This window comes from Arachis hypogaea, chromosome 16 (assembly GCF_003086295.3).
Source record: "Arachis hypogaea cultivar Tifrunner chromosome 16, arahy.Tifrunner.gnm2.J5K5, whole genome shotgun sequence".
In the NCBI taxonomy this organism is placed as follows: Eukaryota; Viridiplantae; Streptophyta; class Magnoliopsida; order Fabales; family Fabaceae; genus Arachis; species Arachis hypogaea.
In genome coordinates, this window is record NC_092051.1 from 33,986,938 (window position 1) to 33,998,799 (window position 11,862).

At 39.6% G+C, this 11,862-nt stretch overlaps 1 non-coding gene across 1 annotated transcript; it reads left to right on the top strand.

Moving 5' to 3' along the window:
• The first annotated feature begins 10,111 nt into the window (after nucleotides 1-10,111).
• Nucleotides 10,112-10,215, top strand: LOC112760006 (small nucleolar RNA R71). The gene has a single exon (XR_003180465.1). It is a non-coding gene; the product is annotated as a small nucleolar RNA R71 (small nucleolar RNA).
• The last annotated feature ends 1,647 nt before the right edge of the window (nucleotides 10,216-11,862 follow it).

Sequence of the window (11,862 nt, forward strand, 5' to 3'; positions counted from 1 at the left end):
GCAACTGGCTTAAGATCTACTCTTCTCAGTTGGTTTGGGTTACCTCTTGTGTTATTGATCCACTTAGTTCCAGGCAGACATATGTCTTCTAGAATCTGATCCAACTTTGGATTAGCCACCACCCACCTGTTAAAGGATTCTGGATCATCCTTTTGGGGAGGTAGCTTAAAGATCTCTCTCACCTTGTCAAGATGGAAATAGAGAGTCTTCCCTTGCACCATGGTGCGAAAAGTATGAAATCCTTGTCCATCTTTCTTTTGCTTATCTGTCATCCACAGATTTGCATAGAATTCTTGGATCATTGCTGTTCCAATAGTGATCTCAGGATCAGCTAGAATCTCCCAGCCTCTCTTTTGAATTTGCTCCTGGATCTCTGCGTACTCATCTTCTTTCAATTTAAATTTGGCTTCCAGGATCACTGTCCTCTTGCACATTATTTTGTAATAATTTTCTTCATGCTGCTTTGTGTAGAATCTGAAAGGTTTGAAAACAACTACTTGGTTGTCTTCTTTTTTGTTTCTTGAAATGAGATTTCCACTTTTTGGAGCCATGATATTCAAATAGAGTGAGAAGGAAGGGCTCTTTCCACACCAAACTTAAAAGGTTTGCTCGTCCTCGAGCAAAAGAAAGGAAAGAAGATAAAGAAGAGAAGAAGAAGAATTCGAATGGAAGGAGCAAAAGGGAGGCCGAATGGTATAAATAGGGATAGGGAGGGTGGGATTTTGAATTTCAAATAGATAAAAGATAAATAAAATATGATTCACACTTTGGTAAAAGATAAGTTTTTAAAACCAAAAGATATGAAAAAGATAAAAAGATAAGATAGAAGATATGAAAAAGATTTTAAAGCTAAATAAAAATATTTAGAAAAGTATTTCAAAAGATATGAAATTTTTAAAAAGATTTGAAAAAGATATGAGGTTTTGAAAAAGATTTGAAAAAGATTTTAAATTTGAAAGGAATTTGAAATTAAAAGATGAAGTTAGAAAGAATCTTGTTTAAAAGATATGGTTAAAAAGATAAAATATAGAAAAAATGTGTTTTGAAAAAGTCAACATCCTCCTTACCCTATGATGGGCGTTTGAACGCCTAGAAGGGCATCCATTCTGGCGTTCAACGCCAGGCTGCTCTTCCCTTGCTCCTCCCTTATGGGCGTTGAACTCCCAGAATGGCATCCATGCTAGCGTTCAACGCCAGGCTGCTCTTCCTTTCTAGGCGTTCAACGCCAGGACTTCTGCACCTTGGTGGCATTCAACGCCCAGCCAGTACCTCCTGGATGGAGTTGAACGCCAGTCTTGCTACCTCCTGGGGGTGTTCAACACCCCTCTTACCCTTTTGCCTGGCGTTCAATGATGCACATAAACTTGTTATGCTACGATTTAGGAAATTGCACGATCGGCAAAATTTCTTCCGGCAAGTGCACCGGTTATCGTCGTCAAGTAAAAACTCACAATAGAGTGAGGTCGAATCCCACAAGGATTGGTTGAGTGAGCAATTCGGATTAGAAGTGTGTTCTAGTTGAGCGGAATCAAGGTTTGAGATGAGAATTGCGGAATGTAAAATTGGCGGGAAAAGTAAATGACAAGAAAATTAAATGGCGGAATCTTAAATTGCATGGATTAAAGAGCAGAATGTAAATTGCTGAAATTAAAAGGGAATGGGGGTGATTGCAAGAATGGAGTTGCAGAATGTAAAGAGAAAGTGGAAATCAGAAATGGGGAATTCATTGGGTTTAGGAGATATTGAAATCTCCGAATCAAAACATGTATATCTCTTCCTCAACCAATGCATTCATTGAATTTTGCTTGGCAATCTTATATGATTGGATCCCAATCCCTTGGCTCACCAATTCTCTCTAAAAACAAACAAATTCCCAATCCCTTGGTTTAAATGTTCATAAGAAGAGATGATGCTCGATCACTGATTATACCACACAGTTTCATGAACCACAATTTGGTAGGATTACATGTCACAATATCCATCCAAACCCCAATCCAATTCACTGTGAGAAAGCTTCTCTAGCATGAATCCTCCATTCCTTTCCCAAGGCTCCGAAGGATTCCAAGTATGGGTAGTTTCTTTCCCAAGACAACTACTCAATGGAATTAGATCGAGAAGCTTTCTAACAAAATTCAAGAGAAAAGATTGAAGAAGAAGATAAACTATTATTGATTCATTGAATTACAATAGAGCTCCCTAACCCAATGAAAGGGGGTTTAGTGAATCATAGCTCTGAATTCAATTACAAAGAAAGGGAAAACTAGCTAAAAGTGAAAGTAAAAGTCCCCTCTAACTTAACTTCTATCCTATTTATACACTTTCTATATTGAGCTTCAGTTGTGCTTCTTGGGCTTTGAGGCCTCTCCTTGCTTTCCTTTTGCCTTGGGTTTATGATCCATAATCTTGATGAGGTTGTTGATCCAAATCCTGTAACATTTATTGAGCCAACTTAGTGATAATCAAATAATGACACATGACTCAATAAATTGAGATTTCAAACTCATCAATCCTTCAGGCCCAATCCCATAAACCATGATATTCAATTGGGTTTCATACCAAAGTAAGTTTAAGTTAATATTTGTGCTCAAAGACTAACTTAAATCACAATATTTTTGGCCCAGAAACCTTTTCCAAGAGTGGCGTTTAAGTTGTAGTTTAAGCTTAAACTGCAGCTTAAACGCCAGACACTTCCAGTGAGGCCTTTTGTAGAAGCACGTTTAAGCTTCAGTTTAAGGTTAAACTGAAGCTTAAACGTGGAAATGGAAGAAGGTAGCCCTGGAGAGTCATGTAGTCGAACACGTTTAAGCTTCAGTTTAAGGTTAAACTGAAGCTTAAACGTGGAGATAGGAAGGGCAGCCCTGGAGGTCGAACACGTTTAACCTCCAGTTTGAGGTTAAACTGGAGGTTAAACGTGGAAAAGGGTGGAGGCATACTGGAGGTCGAACACGTTTAACCTCCAGTTTGAGGTCAAACTGGAGGTTAAACGTGGAAGCTTAGAATGGTAGCCCTGGAGGTGTAGAACACGTTTAACCTCCAGTTTGAGGTCAAACTGGAGGTTAAACGTGGAAATGGAGAGAGTAACCCTGGAGTAGAAAAGCTGTCGAACACGTTTAAGCTCCAGTTTGAGGTCAAACTGGAGCTTAAACGTGGAATGGCTCCCTGGTACTCTTCCTGGTTCTGGCGTTTAACCTCCAGTTTGAGGTCAAACTGGAGGTTAAACATGGAACTCCTCCCTGGGTGGCATACTCATTCTGGCGTTTAACCTCCAGTTTGAGGTCAAACTGGAGGTTAAACGTGGAATGCTTCTTTAGTGAGGCTTTTCATTCTGGCGTTTAACCTCCAGTTTGAGGTCAAACTGGAGGTTAAACTTCAATTCCAGCATTTCTTATCCTTCATGATTTTTGGCGTTTAAGCTCTAGTTTAGGCTTAAACTGGAACTTAAACTCCACATGTGATATTCAAGCTTCCTTTATTGATTTTGTTGCTTCCTTGCCTAGCCTCTTCTTCCCTGAAATCATCCAAACAATTGCATCAAAGTCTTGCAAAATTTCATGAGAAATCTTCCATTCATAGCATTTAAGTATTATAACTAAAACTCATGGAATATGCATCAAAATCATGTTGTTTGGATGGTTCATTGCTTTGTTCTTCATTTAACCATTTTTGGTTACTTTAAGCTCAAGAAAATGCATAAAACAACTAAAACTAACAGAAAAATGCTAGTGAAACTAGCCTATGATGCCTTGGCATCACAACACCAAACTTAATACTTGCTTGTCCCTAAGCAAGTCCTGAGTTATTTGAGAAGAAAGTATGAAACAGAAAGCAATTACATTGGCTATATTAGCAAGCATTTGAAGTTCATCAGAAGGGTTTTATGCAGAAAGTTGTAGCATCACTTTTTCATACTTATCAGGTAGGATTATCACTTTTTCATTGCATCCATCAAACATTGCTATGGCCTCTTGTTATTCTTATGTCTTTGGCACTTTTCTCTTCTTTGTTTTTCTTTTCTTTTTCTTAGAGCTTCTTTTGCTCCTTGTTTGCTTAGTGTCATGTGTTGCACAAGCCTTTGGCATTTTCTTTTTCTTATCAGTGCACTACACATATCCACTTTAGGCATTTTAGTTCACATTTCTTCTTGAGACATTGGTGCCCAGCACCTCTTTGTGTGACTAAATGTTTTGTATTTAGGTTGCTCTTGATAATGGACTTTTGGTTGATAATCCCGGGTTAGTTAACCCAAGTTACCAAGTGTTGAAACACTCCTCAGAACCTATTCATCCAAGCATATCCTTAATACATAAACACCACAGGCATTTGTCTCAGAAGTTCAAACCATTGGTACCTAGCTTATTTTCTCAATTTTTTTGCTTTTTGGTTGCCTTTTTCCGTGGCTTTTTCTTTTTCTTTTTCTTTCTTTTTCATGGCCAAAGACATTTATTCATCAAGATCCATAGACAATTTTCACTTTCTACATAAAAAATGATAATTCTACACTCTAATTTTAGTGATCTGACTAAACAATCAAGCATGCATACCACCACTTAATTCTACTTGATTTGTCACTAATTTAGCCAAGTTACTTTTGTTCAAACTTTTCTTTTATTTTTGGAAACAGAACAAGCATGGCACGCACTTGTTTAAGAAGGTGAAGTTATATCCAAACATCTAGGCATTCACTTTATTCTAAGCAATTAACAAACAGACATACTAAAAAAAAACTACACATTCCAGAAAGATTCAACATTTACAGTTTAAACCAGAACACGCATGCTTTTGTTTGCCCTTTTTAAAGAATTATCAAGGAACAATACCACCTTGTGAAATTCCTTGTTTTCTCTTTGTTGTCAGGAAACAATTTGATTTCTCCTTCTTCTTCCTAAATGTTGCTTCATGCTTTAAGGTTCTTGTTTCCTTTCCTGCAAAGAGTAATGAAGTTGCTTGCTTCTCAAGCACTTGAGTGGTTAGCTCAACTATGTGTGGGTAAGTATCGGATTCTTAGGTTGGTGTGTGAACACCAAACTTAGTCTCCCACTTACTTCTCTCTGTTCTTTGAATCCTTGAGTTATCTTGGAATGATGTTGCTACTAAGGGTTTTAAGCATTTCTGTGACTGCTTAGAATAGTTGTTCCTTTCATATAATTCAAAGGTTGTTGTGTTCAGTTGATCTTTATGGTGGAACACCAAACTTAGAGTCACACATTCCCCTTTGACTTATTGATCCATGAATTCATTGTTTGGTGTGAAACACCAAACTTAATTCTTTGCAATGCACAGAAACTACTTTACCCTTTTTATTGAAACAAATAAAAGAAACAGCAACAAGGTATTACCTCAGGTTGGGTTGCCTCCCAACAAGCGCTTCTTTAACGTCATTAGCTTGACGGTCAGCTTCCTCAGTTGAGGTGATATTTAACTTTGTCCTTCTCCTCCACATCTCCCAAGTAATGTTTGAGTCTTTGACCGTTAACAATGAAGGTTCGTTGTGACTTTTCTTCCATGATTTCTACTTGTCCATAATTGGAGACCTTGGTGACAAGGAATGGTCCAGACCACCTTGATTTTAGCTTCCCTGGAAATAGCTTCAGCCTAGAATTGTAGAGCAATACTTTTTGCCCTTCTTCAAATTTCCTTGGGGCTATGTTGCTGTCATGCTTCTTCTTTGCTCTTTCTTTGTAAATTTTGGCATTCTCATAAGCTTCCGCTTCTTCCAACTCTTGAATTTGCAACATCCTTCTTTCTCCAGCGGCTTTGTTGTCCAAGTTCAGAAGTTTCAAGGCCCAGTATGCCTTGTGCTCCAACTCCAGTGGCAGATGGCAAGCTTTTCCATATACTAGTTGGTAAGGAGACATTCCAATTGGTGTTTTGAAAGCTGTCCTATATGCCCAAAGAGCATCATCTAGCTTAATCGACCAGTCCTTCCTTGAAGTTCCCACAGTCTTTTCCAGGATCCTTTTGAGTTCTCTGTTAGATATTTCGGCTTGCCCACTTGTCTGTGGATGGTATGGTGTGGCTACCCTGTGTTTGACTCCATATTTTAGAAGCAATGCCTTTAATGGTTTGTTGCAGAAGTGACTTCCTCCATCACTGATGATTGCTCTTGGAACCCCAAAACGGCAAAAAATGTGTTTTCTGAGGAAGTTCATGACTACCTTATTATCATTGGTTGGAGTTGCTATTGCTTCAACCCATTTGGAGACATAGTCTACTGCCACAAGAATGTAATTATTTGAGTATGATGAGGGAAATGGTCCCATGAAATCTATCCCCCATACATCAAACAATTCAAGTTCCAGAATGAATTGTTGTGGCATTTCATTTCTTCTTGGCAAGTTCCCAGCTTTCTGGCATTCATGGCAGTGCTTCACTAATTTTTTTGCATCTTTGAAGATAGTGGGCCAATAAAAACCACACTGCAACACCTTAGCTGCTGTTCTTTCTCCTGCAAAGTGCCCTCCATAAGTGGAGCCATGGCAGTCCCATAAAACTTCCCTTCCTTCTTCCTCGGATATGCATCTTCTGAGTATGCCATCGGAACATTTTTTGAACAAGTATGGTTCGTCCCAGATGAAGTATTTGGCATCATTTACCAATTTCTTCCTTTGATGTTTGTTAAATTCCAAAGGTAAACTCCCAGTGGCCTTGAAATTTGCTATGTCTGCAAACCAGGGTGCTTTGTGAATTACCATGAGTTGTTCATCAGGAAAGTACTCATTTATATGTGTGCTTTGTGTGCTTCCTTCTTCACATGGTATCCTTGATAAATGATCTGCCACCTTGTTCTCTACACCCTTCTTGTCTTTGATTTCAATGTCAAATTCCTGCAACAAAAGAACCCATCTAATAAGTCTTGGTTTAGATTCTTGTTTAGCAAGTAAATATTTTAAAGCTGAATGATCAGTGAAGACAATGACTTTAGATCCAATGAGATAAGATCTAAATTTGTCAAATGCAAAGACTATTGCCAAGAGTTCTTTTTCAGTGGTTGTGTAATTCCTTTGGTTAGCATTCAAGACTTTACTGGCATAATAAATCACATGCACCAAATTGTCTTTCCTTTGTCCTAACACGGCCCCAATAGCAAGGTCTGATGCATCACACATCAGTTCAAAAGGTAAGTTCCAATCAGGTGGGGCAATGATAGGTGCAGAGGAAAGTTTTTGCTTCAAAAGTTCATAGGCTAGCATGCAATTTTTATCAAATACAAAGGGTGTATCAGAGACAAGCAAGTTACTCAAAGGTTTGGCTATTTTAGAAAAGTCTCTAATAAACCTTCTGTAAAAACCAGCGTGTCCCAAAAAACTCCTAACTGCCTTGACATTACTTGGTGGAGGTAGTTTTTCAATGATTTCCACCTTAGCTCTGTCCACCTCCATGCCTCTATTAGAGATTTTGTGGCCAAGGACTATTCCTTCTGTGACCATGAAATGGCACTTTTCCCAGTTTAATACTAGGTTAGTCTCTTGGCACCTCTTAAGCACCAAGGCAAGGTGGTGTAGGCAGCTGGGAAAAGAATCCCCAAACACAGAAAAATCGTCCATGAAGACCTCAATAAATTTTTCAATCATGTCTGAAAAGATGGACAGCATGCATCTTTGGAAAGTGGCAGGTGCATTGCACAATCCAAAGGGCATGCGTCTATAAGCAAAAACTCCATATGGACAAACAAATGATGTTTTCTCTTGATCACTCGGATCAACTACTATTTGGTTGTATCCTGAATATCCATCCAAGAAGCAATAGTAAGCATGTCCGGCAAGCCTTTCAAGCATCTGATCCATGAATGGGAGTGGGAAATGATCCTTTTTGGTGGCTTCATTGAGCTTCCTGTAGTCTATGCACATCCTCCACCCAGTGACGGTTCTTGTGGGTATGAGTTCGTTCTTCTCATTTGGTACCACAGTTATGCCACCTTTCTTAGGAACTACATGAATGGGACTAACCCATGGGCTATCAGAAATGGGGGTAGATTACCCCTGCCTGCCATAACTTCCTGACTTCCTTTTGTACCACTTCTTTCATGACAGGATTCAATCTTCTCTGAGCTTGAATGGAGGGTCTAGCATCCTCTTCTAACAAGATTTTATGCATGCATATGGATGAACTTATCCCCTTCAAATCAGCTAGGGTCCATCCAATGGCATCTTGATGAGTTTGCAGCACCTTGATCAATTCTTCTTCCTGTTCTTGGCTCAGGGCAGAGCTAATGATAACAGGGTGACTCTCATCACTACCCAAGTATGCATACTTGAGATTAGGGGGCAAGGCTTTGAGCTCAGGTTTTGGTGCTTCCTTTTCTCTTTTCACTCTCTCTGGCATGCTTAGCATGGTTGTGTCAGCACCCTTGATATCACTAACTTCAATATCCTTGGTGAACTCCTCCTCTGCCAATTCCTTTATTGTTTCCTCAAAAGTTTCTTGTACTGCAATGTCCACTACATCAACCCTCATGCATTCCCTTAGTGATTCTGATGGATAGCTCATTGCCTTGAATACATTAAACACCAATTTCTCATCATGTAGTCTAAGAGTGAGTTCACCCTTTTGTACATCTATGATGGCTCCAGCAGTAGCTAGGAAGGGTCTTCCCAGAATTATTGAAGCTTTGGCTTCTTCCTCCATATCTAACACCACAAAATCAGCAGGAAATATAAATTCTCCCACTTTCACCAACAAATCCTCAACTATCCCATGAGGGAATTTAAAAGTTCGATCTGCCAATTGGAGGGCCATTCTTGTTGGTTTGGCTTCCTCAATCTTCATTCTTCTCATCATTGTTAGCGACATCAAATTGATGCTGGCCCCTAAATCACACAAGGCCTTCTCCACCATGACTTCTCCTATAATGCAGGGGATTTGGAAACTGCCTGGGTCCTTCAATTTCTGAGGCAATTTGTGCTGAATGATGGCACTGCATTCTTCAGTTAACAACACAGTTTCCTCATTTCTCCAGCTTCTCTTCTTGGTCATTAATTCTTTTAAGAATTTTGCATAGAGTGGCATTTGCTCTATTGCCTCAGCAAAGGGAATGTTGATTTGAAGCTTCTTGAAAATCTCCAAGAACCTGGAGAATTGGCCATCCTTTTCACTTTTCATCAAACGTTGAGGATAAGGTGCTTTAGGTGTGTAAGGCTTCAGGACCTCTTTTTCTTTTTCTTTTGTTGCAAACGGTGTAACAGATTGTCCTTGTTCTTTGTCTTTCACATTTTTCTTTGCTTCATCCTCTGTGGTTTCCCTTGAGATCTCCTTTAGATTCTTTCCACTTCTGAGGGTTATGGCCTTACATTCTTCCCTTGCAATAGCCTTGGCAGCATGAGAACCGCTTGTCCCAGGGGCTTGCTTAGTCAAATACAAAATTTGATTTTCTAGCTTCTGGATGGCAGCTCCTTGGTTTTGCAAGTTAGAATTTACTTCTTCCTTAAAAGCTTTCAATTCAATTATGTCTTGGCTCATGGTTGCAAGCATTCCTTCTATCCGGTTTAATTGATCTTGAAATTGTTGGTTCGGATTAGGTTGGGTATGTTGATTATTTTGGCCATGATATGATGGTTGGGGGTAAGTGTTTTGTGTGGCTTGGTATGATCTTTGGTTGGAGTTTTGGTATGTGGAATTGTTATGTTGATTGTGGTTGTAAGGTTTGTGGTTTTGTGGTTGGGTTTGTTGGTTTCCCCACCCAAAGTTTGGGTGGTTTCTCCAGCCTGGGTTGTAAGTGTTGGAATGTGGATCATATGATTGCCTTTGTTGGTTTCCCACATAGTTAGCCTCATCCCAATCACCTCCTTCAATGCCTACTTCCTCTTGATCTTGTGTGTGTATTGCAGCCACTTGCTTTGTTTCTATTTGCCTGGTAAGCTCTGCTAGTTGCTTGGCAAACACCTTGTTTTGGGCTAGAATTGTATCAACATGGTTCAGCTCCATGACTCCCTTAGTGTTGTGCCTTTCTGATGCATAGTAGTACTCATTCTCAGCCACTGTCTCGATCACTTCAATGGCTTCTTCCACAGTCTTTTTCCTGTTCAATGAACCTCCTGATGAATGGTCTACAGCCTTTCTTGATTCATAAGAGAGCCCATCATAGAAGATGTGCAGTTGCACCCAATCATGGAACATGTTTGGTGGGCATTTCCTTGTCAAGTCCTTGAATCTCTCCCATGCCTCGTAGAGATTTTCACCATCTTGTTGTCTAAAAGTCTGAACCTCAGATCGAAGCCTATTGACCTTTTGTGGAGGGTAGAAACGTGCCAGAAACTTGCTTTCCACCTCATCCCATGTTGTTAGACTCCCCCTTAGGAATGATTCCAGCCACTTAGCTGCTTTGTCCCTAAGTGAAAATGGGAACAAAAGCAGTTTATAGGCATCTTCCTGGACTCCATTGGACTTCACAGTGTCACAAATTCTCAGGAATTTTGTGAGATGTTGGTTTGGGTCTTCATTAGCACTTCCTCCAAAGGAACAATGATTCTCCACTAGTGATATTAGCTGTGGCTTGAGCTCAAAATTGTTGGCCTGAATGGGTGGTTTCTGGATGCTACTACCACAATTCCCAGAGGTTGGGTTTATGTATGAACTAAGAACCCTCCTCTCAGGGATGGCATCGTTTCCATCAGCTCTCTCATGGTTGTGAACTTCTCTATCCATGTTGAGATCTAAAGCTTCCTCAAAATTGTCCTCAGATTCTCCTTCAGATTCCTCTTCTCCCACTACTCTCTTCCCTCTTGCTTCCCTTTTAAGTCTATGAAGGGTCCTCTCTGGTTCGGTATATGGAGGAGTTGATGTCTCTCCTCTCCTACCTGTCATACAAGAACACAGCTCAAAAACAAATAAGTGAAATACTCTTGGTTAATGGAAGAGTATGGTTAGATCAATTGAGGAATTAATTCAAACAGTTAGTGAGTCAGTGAGTTAGTTGCATGAATTTAAAGGCATAAAGAGGGAAAGCATGTAACCAAGTGCAGAAATTAAAATTCAACAAGTATCTTGAACAGAATTAACAAAGCAAGAGAAAATTGCTCAATCTAGTTAGCTTCCAATTTGAGAATTGTCAATCGAAAACCAATCCCCGGCAACGGCGCCATAAACTTGATGCACATAAACTTGTTATGCTACGATTTAGGAAATTGCACGATCGGCAAAATTCCTTCCGGCAAGTGCACCGGTTATCGTCGTCAAGTAAAAACTCACAATAGAGTGAGGTCGAATCCCACAAGGATTGGTTGAGTGAGCAATTCGGATTAGAAGTGTGTTCTAGTTGAGCGGAATCAAGGTTTGAGATGAGAATTGCGGAATGTAAAATTGGCGGGAAAAGTAAATGACAAGAAAATTAAATGGCGGAATCTTAAATTGCATGGATTAAAGAGCAGAATGTAAATTGCTGAAATTAAAAGGGAATGGGGGTGATTGCAAGAATGGAGTTGCAGAATGTAAAGAGAAAGTGGAAATCAGAAATGGGGAATTCATTGGGTTTAGGAGATATTGAAATCTCCGAATCAAAACATGTATATCTCTTCCTCAACCAATGCATTCATTGAATTTTGCTTGGCAATCTTATATGATTGGATCCCAATCCCTTGGCTCACCAATTCTCTCTAAAAACAAACAAATTCCCAATCCCTTGGTTTAAATGTTCATAAGAAGAGATGATGCTCGATCACTGATTATACCACACAGTTTCATGAACCACAATTTGGTAGGATTACATGTCACAATATCCATCCAAACCCCAATCCAATTCACTGTGAGAAAGCTTCTCTAGCATGAATCCTCCATTCCTTTCCCAAGGCTCCGAAGGATTCCAAGTATGGGTAGTTTCTTTCCCAAGACAACTACTCAATGGAATTAGATCGAGAAGCTTTCTAACAA